Raw genomic sequence first — 12,637 nt, 5'->3', positions numbered from 1 at the left:
AACTCTCTCCTGAAGAGCTTGAAGCTTTTCTCAAGGACCATAAGTGTTTCAAGTGTGGGGAGCATGGACATGGCTATCGTTCTTGCCCCAAGAAGAATACTCGCAATGAGACTCCTAGGGATTCCACCATCAAAGCTCCAAAAGAGGATGCTCATTGCAAAGGATCATCACTTTCCTATGCTTGGGGAAAGGTAAGAGAGCATGATTCCTTCATCTTGTTTGACCCTGGCTCTACTCTTAACTTCATATCAATGGAGTTGGCCACCAAGTTGGGCATTCAAGCTTTTGAGATGGGAGATATAGTTGTGGTTGATGCAGCTTTCAAGGGTTAACAAGCCTCCGTTACTCCCTTGATTGGGAAGTTGAGGCTTCATGTCCAAATCTATGTCAACAAGGAAGAATTCTTCATCTCTCCTCTCCAACATGAGGATGTTATCCTAGGGGAACCATGGTTTGATTGCATGGCTACCAACATGAAGTTCCCTGAAAGGAGAATCTACTTCACCTACAGGGGAAAGAACATGTATATAGATGCTAGTGAGCGTGGTCGCACTATTCCACTTGTAAATCCTCTTGCTTTTGATAAGTCAATGAAGAGATGAGTTTCTGCGTACATGATTTTTGTCAAAGAGTCTCTAAAAGATACTAATGTTTCATCAAATGTAAATGGTAGGAATCAAGAAGAGTTAGACTTGTCTAATTTTCTAAGAGGATTCCAAGATGTGTTCATCGATGATATCCCTATGGACTTACCTCCAAAACGAGGAGATGATGACCATCGTATTGAGCTCCTTCCTAGAAGCTCACCACCTAACAAGCCTCCTTATCGAGTCACAAGCTAAATAAGAGGAGATCATGAGGCAAGTACAAGAGCTGGTAGACAAAGGGATGGTGAGACCTAGTTCCTCTCCCTTTTGTTCTCCAGTCCTTTTAGTGAAAAATAAAGATGATACATACCGTATGTGTGTGGACTATCGAGCACTAAACCATATCACTATCAAAAACAGATTTTCCTTACCTCCGGTAGAATATCTGTTTGATACGCTACAAGGATCGACCTACTACAATAGGATTGACCTTAAGAGTGCCTATCATCAAATAAGGATAGGGGATGAAGATATCTTAAAGACCTTGTTTCGCACAACGTTTGGTCTTTATGAGTATCTAGTCATGCCTTTTGGCTTGACTAATGCACCATCTACGTTCAATTGTTTGATGGAGAAAATTTTTAAACCATACCGCAAATTTACTGGAGTGTTCTTTGATGATATCATCATCTACTCCAAGTCTTTGGAGGAACATAAGCAACATCTCCAAGTGATTTTTCAAGCATTGAGGAAGAACAAGCTTTTTCTCAACCAAAAGAAAAGAATTCTTCCTTCAAGAGATTCAATACTTAGGTCATATTATCTCTAAAGATGGTATCCAAATGGATCCATCAAAGCTAGAGGTAATAAAATCATGGCCTAACCCAAGAAATCTACATGAGCTAAGAAGCTTTGTTGGTATGTGCGCATACTATAGACACTTCATAGTAAAATTCTCTCAAGTAGCAGGACCACTACACGACTTAACTAAGAAGAACGTTAAGTTTGTGTGGACTGCTAAAGGAGAAAAATGCTTTTGAAAAGCTCAAAGAGAAGCTTACTTCCCAACTAGTCCTCGTGCTTCCGGATCTCTTAAAGCCATTTGAGGTCCAATGTGATGCTTGTGGTGATTGCCTTGGAGCAGTTTTGCTTCAAGAAGGGCATGACATAGCATATGAGAGCCAAAGGCTCAATATTGATGAACGAGTCTTGGGCATTTATGAGAAAGAGATTTTAGATGTTCTACATGCCCTAGACACATGGAAGCACTACCTATTGGGGACTCCATTTATCCTACGAACCGACCACCAAATCTCAAGTATTTCATGACGCAAACCAAGCTTTCCGACAAACAAATGAGGTGGGCAAATTTTCTTTCGCAATTTAATTTCCATATTGCTCACATAATTGGTAAGCACAATCAAGTGGCCGACACGATGACCCAAAGTTAATGCGGTATCTATAGCTACTCACAATGATCTGTCCTCTATGATAGATGAGTATGCTACTGACCCTAACTTTAGAGACATAATGTCAGCCCTTGCTTTGGGGAAGAAAGAGGAACCATTCACCTTGCAGGATGGTTATCTTCTCCACGGAAATAGTCTATGTGTTACCCATTCCCTTCGTGAGAAAGTTATGTATGAATCCCATGCTCCTCCATATACGGGGCATAGAGGTATTCAACCTACTCTCCGAGGAGTAGAGACGTACTTTTATTGGCCTACCATGAAAGTGGACATACAAGAGTATGTTTCAAAATGTGTAGTATACCAAAAGACCAAGTATGATAGAGGGAAGCAACCTGGATTACTCCAGCCATTTCCTATTCCAAATTCACCATGGGAGAGTATATCCATGGATTTCATCTTTGGATTACCGAAGTCTATCCATGGGAATACAGGAATATGGACAATAGTTGACAGGTTTAGCAAGCAAGCACATTTTATTCCTATCAAAAAGACTATTAAGGCACACCAAATGGCAACTCTCTTCATATCTCAGATTTTCAAGCACCATGGATTACCCACATCCATCGTGTCAGATAGAGATCCTAGAATCACCAGTAGTTTCTGGAAAGGTCTCTTTGAAAATCTAGGAACAAGATTCTCTTCGGCCTATCACCCACAAACGGATGGCCAAAGTGAGATAGCCAATCTTACGATACTCGATCTACTCAAGACTTATGTTGTTGAAGTATATCAACGCTCACAATGGGAAAAGTACTTACCTCTTGTAGAGTATGCCTACAATAATACTGTACATACTTCTACGGGAAAAGCACCTTTTGAGATCATTGAGGGAAGACCTAAAAGTCCATTGCTACTCAAAGTACATGGGAAGATCTTCGCCGCCGAGATGTATAGCCGTGACCTACAAGAATCTTTTCAAAAGATTAAGGAGGCTATATCCATCTCTCAACAAAGGCAAAAAGTTTCTGCTGATAAGCACAGAAGAGCCTTAATGTTCAAAGAAAATGATTGGGTCTTACTCAAGTTTCCTAAGGCTCCATTAAGGCAAACGACGGGCAAAAATCCTACGGGCCATCAAAAGTATTATGCTAAACTAACAAAAAGATACTATGGTCCTTTCCAAATCTTGAAGCCCATCAATGAGACGGCTTATCAACTCAAGTTTCCCAAACATTGGATCATACACAATGCCTTTCATGTCAGCCTAATTGAGCCCTACAAAGGAGAGCCACCAACTGAACCAATTATTGAAGACCCTCCCGAAGTTGAAGAAGAAGAAGAGGTGCTACAAGCCGAAGCTGTCCTTCGGCATGAAGACAAGGTACTACGACATGGTAAGATTATCCGGGGGTATCTTATTAAGTTCAAAAATTATCCTTTTGAAGATGCTAGATGAATGCAAGGAATACAGCTTAAGGATAGTATGAACCTTGTCAATGCTTATAATGCTACATTAGAGTAAGCAAATGCACAAATTTCTTTTAAATGTCTCATGTTTTTGTCTTATAAGACTAGTTCTCTTTTTAATTGTGCACAAATTTAACTAGTATGCATGCTTAGAATCATGTTTGTGATGACAACGTCTCTCAAACACCAAGTAGAATTTGTCACTCAAATTTGGGAGAATGAAATGGACTAAGGAGCAGACATGCTTGCGGCAGCTATGTCTCCCAAGCACCAAATGGATTAGCCATCCATCTTGGAAAGATGTCGTAGGGTAAAAAGGGATCCTCTACCCGCTAAGTAAAATTGACTAATGACTAGGGCTTTATCTCTTCTACCTCATAGTCGAGGACGACTATGATTTCAAGAGAGAGGTAATGTCATAAAATCTAATATCTAACCTACCCAAATGATTTTCTCATATTAAATTGATCACTTAATGTGGGAGAATGAACGGGAACAAGTGTTAAGATATAGATATGTGCTTATAGATCTAACTCAACACGGGGCCAATGGTAAAGGGGCCAAATGAGAGATGGTCTATCAAAGAGCAGGACTAACCAATGGAGCATAAGACCTTAGGGTTAGCTTCATTGAAGACCTCCAATAATGTGTGTAAAAGTCCCTTGACCTTAGGTAAGCTAGGTCTAAGCTTGAGGTGGGAACCCGGCCCAAGCTCGAGGTGCTTCTCGTGCTCAAGGTGCTTGTCGTGCTTGAGGTGCTTGTCGTGCTTGAGGTACTTGTCGTGCTTGAGGTGCATGATTACGGTGCTTGAGGTACTTGACTTGCTGCATGATTAAGGTGCTTGAGGTACTTGATTTTCTTCATGATTAAGGTGCTTGAGGTGCTTTGACATGCTTGCTTGAGATGCTTGTGGGAACACCCCTAGTCCAAGTGCTTAGTCATGCTTGATGACTAAGGTGCTTGAGCACCAAAGGTCAAAAAGATCTCTACAAAGAGGGGGGCGAGCCCTTTTCTTAGGGGCTAGAGAGAGAACACACACACTCTCAAGGAGATCCCAAGCTTAAAGAGGCAAAAGGGACACATGTCAAGCCCCTACCCATGTTACCTCCATGAGGTGCTTGAACTCTATTGGCTAGGATTAAAAGGGGTCCAATGAAAATTTACAACAATTATCTAATTGTTTTTTTTGCATTTGTCAAGTCCTCTCTGTCAAATGGGAAAGGGGGACACTTGTCCCAAGACTACACCTATTGCTAGAAATGGCTCAAGCTTTTGATTGGCTAGGCTTGGCATGAGCCAATGAGCTTCAATGATGAGCTAGAAGAGGGGGTCGACCTAGCAAGGAGGGGGATTGCCTAGGGGGTATACTCACCCACACACACTCACAAACACTCTCATTATGTGCTATGCAAAGTGCAAGAGCTCCCTCTCCTTCTCCAAGCAAGTAGAGGTTGAGAGGCTACACCAACACTCTTGGATATGGAGTGCAAATCCAACCAAGAGACATGCTTCAATGCTTAAGCATGCCATCTCCTTCTTCTTCATTATTGTTCTATTATGTATGCTAGCAACAAGAGTTATGATAAGTGAGGAACTAATTCTTTCTCCTACGAAATGTTTCTTCTTCCTCTTCCCTACCCTCATTCCCTGCTAGCTCTCTCCACCTTCGAAGGTGTTTGAGGTCTTGGGACTGAGGCTTGGGATAGTTTAATCTTTCTTCAAGTTTATGTTATGTTGGTGATGCATGAAGCTTTCCATCTTCATTGCATCACCTAGGTCACAAGGAACACAAAGATTGTATTGTAACAAGTCTCTCTTAATGGGAGAAATCATAATAAAAATGCCTATTGGAGGGGGGACCAGCTCCACATAAATCTGGTCCTCAACTGTTGTCATGTTCTCTAAATTCTCTCTCTTGCAAAAGTATTGTTCATGCCAAGTTAACTAGTTGCTATGATTATGTTGCTATCTTCAATTATGTTCACCCGCTATGCTCACAAAGTCATTTCTCAAAAGTACTCTCATTAATTTCCGCTACTCTCAAATTAAATAGGCCAATTTCATTACAATATTCTTGAGTTTTTGGCCAAAACATATTATACAAGGCTCCCTCTGATATGATTGCTTTTCCAATCTCTTCAATTACCTTACTCCAGTAACTATCATGGGTCTATAATATCATGGAATACTTGAACCATTTCCTAAATTTTTCCAAATTTTTATATAGTTCTTTAGCCCCAAAATGACTTCTTCGTGGGCCTTGCATACTCCTCCATTGGTACTAGAGGTGGATCTCCATGTGGTAACATTGGCTTGCCTTTTTGTGTCTATTTTTCAAATGTGAATACTTCCACTCCAACTTGATACACCTACATGTGACTTATATTACATCATTGGTGTCTCATCCTTCATAAAGAACCTGAACTAAAGCGGTTTGGAATGTCCAACAAGTATGTCTTGCCCATCACAATATTGCTTGAAATCGGGGATCTTTGTGAGAAAAAATGGAGCTGGAGATGAAGATGAGTTGTTTCATAATGTATCCATCAAATGTGGCAAAGTATAGGTTTGTGTAACTCTCAACTTCTCTGAAAACCTACTAAACATGGAGTCTATGTCCTCATGTGTATGCCCAACCATTAAAACACCCCTTGCAACCAACAAGCATTGACAAATAGGCAAATAAGTATCGATTTTTGTTTTCCCCTGCACAATTATCCAATTGTAGCAACAAGTTCTCTGGAAACTTGCGAAATGTTGACCCGAATTCCTCTTCTGCAATTTTTGATGGCTGCACAATGGGCTCTTTTCCATCACTCAAATTATGGTAGTCCAAAGCATCCCTTGAGTTCAAAGCATGTAGTAGTGAAATATTTCTCCTTGGAAGTCCATTTGTTACTAGATCACCAAGAGGATGCTTATCTATCCTCTGTAGGTTATGTAAACAATTAGCAATTGAGCCAATTGTAAGATTTGGATTAGCTGGCTACAAACCATTCAAGACAAAGTGTCCATAATGACCTTCTCCATGTCCATGAGTGATCATGCCAATCAATGCCACCTGCAGATTATATCCTAAATCCACACCCTTAGGAACAATGTGTAATTAGGAATGGCAGTCTTCTTTTGATCCATCTTATCATGGATTATGCATACATATTTTTGTGGTTGAGTTTCTGAATATGTGCGCCATGCATAATATAGGCTTCTGCAACTCTTTTGTTGTGCCATGTGAACTTCTCTCTCCCTGAAGAGAAGAGCTCTCTCTTCAAGAGAAGGTTTAGCTTCTAACCTTGCCTTGATTGAGCTACAAATATTGCACTTAGAGAACTCACTTGTCTTTGTTAAAGTGACATGTGGATACTCTTTGTTCCAAATTCTACCAAAAGAAGATTGGGATAGCTTCTTCTCATAACCCATTTGGTCAAGTGTCGTATTGATTTCACATAAAATATCCACTTGTTTGTATGTTGATGGAATCACCAATTAAGTCTCTCTTGAGCCATCTAGCAGTGTTCTACTTCTATGTGGCATCTTCTCAGAGTTGTTTTCCACAAACTCATTTGGTAGTGCTCTTGCTTATTTAGTATGTTGAAGTCCCCTTCAAAAATAAATGTGTTCCCATGTACATATTGGCACACACCATTTTCAAAGTTCTCCTTGCATCCATAAAATGATGTCTTTGGTATTCCTTGCAGCTCATACCATGGTCTACAACAAACAATAGAGCCGTTTAGCCTGAATTGGTATCGTGACTTCTCATCTTTCTGATAACATATAGAAAGAACATCATAAACATAATTAGTGCGTGATTTTTGAGACTCTCCCCAAAATTGTTGTCGTAACCTTGTCACCATATCACGATTTGCAAACTGGCAATATTTTTTTGCACATCAATCAATGCATGATACCCTTTGAATTGATTTGTTTGAAAAGTAAAAAGTGGAAGCTGGTGCTGCTTTTGATTTTTGAGTCCTGTTCATGAAAGTGTATCGTCTCTTCCTTGACAAGTGGACAACATTACTCCCATCAAGTTTTTTTCCAACATTGTCATCATTGGATACATCCTCATATGTAGCATGCATGCCATCGACAGGAACAAAGCGTTGTAATGGGCTCCCATTCAACATTGTTGTCTGCTTGATGGGACACTTTAGCAAAGTGATGCTACCCACTTCAACCACATCATCAATGCTTGCATTCGCTCTTTCAATACCCACACCCACACAATCATGACCAAGTTCCTAAAAGTTGACATAATCATGTGGAAATACATATAAGATGGTCCCTTCATTCATGGTTTGCATCAGTGTGTCATCTTTTAAAAGGACCCTCTAATTTCTCCAAGACTCTCGAATCACTGCTTCAAATTATGGGCTTGTCATAGGAATTGCATCTGTAACTAGAGGATCATAATGATCCTGTTCTTCATCACCATTGTAGCTTTCCTGTGGATCAATTAAGTTCCCATTCAATATTAAAGATCGCAAAAGAATCTTTGACCATCAAACAACACTCCATAATGAGCCTTGGAGAGATGAAGTATCCATTGTAGGAAAAGATAGGACCACATCCTTCAAGCATTCCTCCACTAGTATGGAGACATCTCCTTGCCCTATCTTTGTACCACCACAAGTGGAATCAGAATATGTACACACACACAACCAATACCAAAAATTTCATTGTCAAGTATCATCTGTACTTTCTCCCCAGATTCAAAGTCCATCCTGTAAGTGAAAAAGATTACATTGTTAAATCCATAGTCATACAAAAATACTCTTCAAACAAAAAATCATGCTACAACATGAAAAAGGTTTGCATAGGTTGGACAAGTGGTGAACCTTGAGACCAAATCCTCCTTGCTATATTAATGGAAGCAAGGTTGAAAATTATGGTGGATCTTGAAACCAAAGCCTCCTTTCTATATTAGAGCATAGGTTGGACAAGTGGTGGACCTAGTTGCAATACCCACTGCCACCTATCAACTACTATAGGACTATGCTTTCCAATGTCCAAGTATCCCTTGAGTTTTTCAAGGTTGAACACGTGGTGGATCTTGAAACTAAAATCCCCTTTCTATATCAGAGCATAGATTGGACAAGTGGTGGACCTAGTTATAATGCCCAATATAGAGGTGAAATACCTTAGGACCTTGCTACCTTGCTTGCCAATGTTTACGTAGCCCCTCATTTCTTTAATGGAAGCAAGGTTGCACAAGTGGTGGACATTGAAACCAAAGATTCTTTGCTATATTAGATCATAGTTTGGACCTAGTTGTAATACCCATTGCCACCTATCAACTACTATAGGACTATGCTTTCCAATGTCCAAGTATCCCTTGAATCTTGCAAGGTTGAACACATGGTGGATTCTTGAAACCAAAATCCCCTTTCTATATCAGAGCATAGCTTCGACAAGTGGTGGACCTAGTTATAATGCCCCTCCTTTCTTGAATGGAAGAAAGGTTGGAAAAGTGGTGAGTCTTGAAACCCAAACCCTTTGGCTATATATAGAGGATAGCTTGGACAAGTGGTGGGATTAGTTGTAGTATCCAATGTCCAATGTCCAAAGTGAACTATGTAAAGACCTTACTTCCAAAAACAAAGTCGTACAAGTGGTTCTCCTTGAAACCAAAACCTCCTTAGTGTATTAGAACATAGCTTGGACAAGTGGTGGTCCTAGTTGTAATGGTGAATTTCCAAAGAAAACTATTATAGGACCTTGCTTCCACAATCAAGTTTGGACAAGTGGTGGATCTTGAAACAAAAACCCCCTTGCTCTATTAGAGCATAGCTTAGACAAGTGGTGGACCTAGCTGTCATGGAAAATGTTCAATGTGAACTGCTACAGCACCTTGCTATTAAATGTCTTAAGTAGAGATAGATTCTTTAATGGAATCAAGGTTGGGAAAGTGGTGCATCTTGAAACCAAAAGCCCTTTATTGTATTACAGCATAGCTTGGACAAGTGAGGGCCTAGTTTTAATGTGTGATGTCCAAAGGAAAGTATTACAAGACCTTGCTTTCCAATATTTGAATTGGTCAAGTGGTTAAAACTAAGTATAAAACTTTGACCGTTTTCTTCCCGAGTTGCCAAAAAGTTAGTTTTAGACACTACTAAATGAAAATGGTTTAGGGTGGCCTTAAACAACGTTTTTTCAAAGACTTGAACTAAAGGGTTGTCGAAGAGTAATGAAAATTTATTATGGCTTGAAGTGCCTCAGTATGTGAAAACAAGCTTAGGTTTTCCATGAGGCAAAATGTGACAAAAAAGAACTATTGTCTCTTATGACATAATAAGAACATTGGAAACTTAGGATTGACCATGTGGCCTAAACTTTGGCTAGTGAAGTGGTGGCCATATTTTTTGGCACAGTGTGCACTTGGTCCTATATGTGTTGACCACTTGGCTAAATCTAGGACCATAAGGCCAAACCTTTGGCACCTTAAATATAGTATGGGACATAATCTAGAAGTGCTATAGTAAATTAGTAGTATAGTTAATATGTTAAATATTTGTATTATATATAAGTATATAATTTATGTTCAACATTTCACTAATGAAGAATGTTCCCATTTAGCACTCCAGATGCGGGGTCTTAGGGCAATGCCACAATGGGGTGCATCCGAGGAGGCAGCGCTTCCACGTGAGGTTTGGGGGTAGCGTTCTTGATGGGGATGTGGAATATAGCCCTCTTGATGGCGAGGCTTGGGAGGCTGATTTTGGGATATTGTTCTGGGAGGGGTCCTGGGGTAGCGCCCCGGGCGGGGTAAAGGGGTATCTTCCTCTCTTTCACATACATAACCACAATGATATCTGTTATCTTGTTGTCTCTCTCTTGAAAATACATGCACATATTCCCATACATCGTCTTCCTCTCTTCCACATACATAAACACAATGAAATCTGTTATCTTTCTCTCTCTCCTCTCTCTAGAATACAGGTATTTCTCTCTCTCTCTCTCTCTCTCTCTCTCTCTCTCTCCCTCTCCCTCTCTCTCTCTCTCTCTCTCTCTCTATTTATCTATCTATCTATCTATGTATCTTGTTGTCTCTCTCTTGAAAATACATGCTCATGTATGTGTGCGTCTGTGTTATCTATGTGTATGTATGTATATTTGTGTTGTTTCATTGTAATACTCATACATAATGTAGATACACAATTACACTTAATTACAATATGCACACGTAGTATATATACATACATAAATATCACAGATAACTAACACATTGTAATACTAGTAAACTTGAATGGAAGACTTACTTGCGGGATCTGTTAAAGTTGATTCTTGTAGCGCGTTCTGGATGTATGTTGAGTTGATTTTCCTCTAATCCATTTGTAGATATGATTGTAACTTCTGTTTCTCAACAAAAGTAGTGTTGTTTAGTGATACACGTAATGGACATAAATGGCTGAAACTAGGACATGTAGACCAAAAATACGTGTATTTCTTTGGATGAATATATACACTTTTGGGTGACCCTTACCACAAGTGGTGGACCTTGAATTTGATGCTGAGAAGATGGTTTACAATATTATCTTGAAGGAGCTACTGCCATACTTGTTTCAGCTTGATGAGAGAAGGGATGTGCGTGATTTAATTGCTTCTAATCATTATGGACAACCTATACTGACAAATGATAGTGAATACAAACAAATCATGGAGTATTGGAAGCAGAAAAATGATGTTTGGTCAGCTAAGGTGTTCTTTACAAGAACAATACCACCTGCAAAAGGTGACAGAGATGAAACTATCATTGAAGGCAAGTGACACAAGCCACCGCAATGAAATGAGAAGATACCAAATAAAAGAGATCTTAGCAAAGGAGCGTACACCCATTGAAAACCTGAAGGCATCACAATTGACCACTTTAGCTAGGCATTTGGGTTGTAACACAAAAGGAGTTTTTAAGGAAGCCACAACAAAGGCTTATATAAATAAGGTGAAAGTTGAGAACAATCTTCTAAGGCTGGATAAAAACCAACCCTAAGGTACTAGTGACATGTCATATATTCTTGATACACATGCTTGAACACTCATGTGCATGGTATCTAACAAATCTTTCTTTTTATTCCTTCCTGCAGCAGGATCTTACAAAGGATATTACTAGATGGAGCTCAATCAATAGAGATTTTGATATTTTTGCTCAAAATAATGAAGCGGTCACCTAAATTTTTTGTTTATCAATTTCTTGAGAGACTTTCTTTTAATTTGTAATCATCAAATTAAATGAAAATTATCCTTCTTATTAAGATTGGTGATCTTTCTTGTTTAAAACTTTCAGTTGTGATTTATAGTTTTGTTAGCATTAGATTGTGCTTTTTTAGTTTGAAAAAAGCTGTCAAAGATTCAAGTCTTTTTGGCTTTACTTAAGTTATTAATTGAGCAAGATCCAAGTCTTTTTGCTTTACTTAAGTTATTGATTGTCTATGTAAGAGTCCTTAAAACAATATCGGATGGCTTTATTGCTCCCATGTCTGACACTGGTCTTTAGGTAAGACAAGCGGTGACCTTGAAAGTATGGTCTCATATCTCAATCAAGTGAAGAGACGTGAAGCTTAAATATCACTACTATGTATCTAGTGTTAAACTCCATCGAGAGAAAGATACTAGAGTGCCAAATTGCAGTCTAGTTAAAGTGAAAATCCATTTCAGCTAAGGTAAAACTTATAGTGCCTCATTTTTCTAGGATTCTACCCCATCAAGGAAGTTAGAATCTAGCACAAACCAATTAAGACTCTTTTGGAGCCTAGATAGGATAATTTGTGGAACTTAAGAAACTTATTATTGAGTTAGAGTCTAGTTTAGCTAAGCAAAAGATCTTCAAACTAGCACCTGACTTTCTTACTATTCAATATTCAAAGTCCCTTGAGGCTAACAAATTACATACCTACTTGTAACCTAACTAATGAGTAAGTATATAGATCTAAGCAAGTATATATAATGAGTCTTCAAACTAACAAACCAAGGGAAGAGAGTAGCAAGGTCCACTACTTGTCCAAGCTCAGCTCTAGACAACATAGAAAGATGCTAGCTCTACTAATTGTCTAATTATAGGCATGGAGAAATGATAAAAGGTTGACCACTTGTCCAACCTATCATCTCTAGTAAGATGGGAGGTTTGGCCTTAAGATTCACCATGTAACCAACCTATACGTCATTGTATTATGA

This window comes from Adiantum capillus-veneris, chromosome 18 (genome assembly GCF_014529385.1).
Source record: "Adiantum capillus-veneris isolate H3 chromosome 18, ASM1452938v2, whole genome shotgun sequence".
NCBI lineage: Eukaryota > Viridiplantae > Streptophyta > Polypodiopsida > Polypodiales > Pteridaceae > Adiantum > Adiantum capillus-veneris.
Note: the sequence above shows the minus strand (reverse complement) of the source record.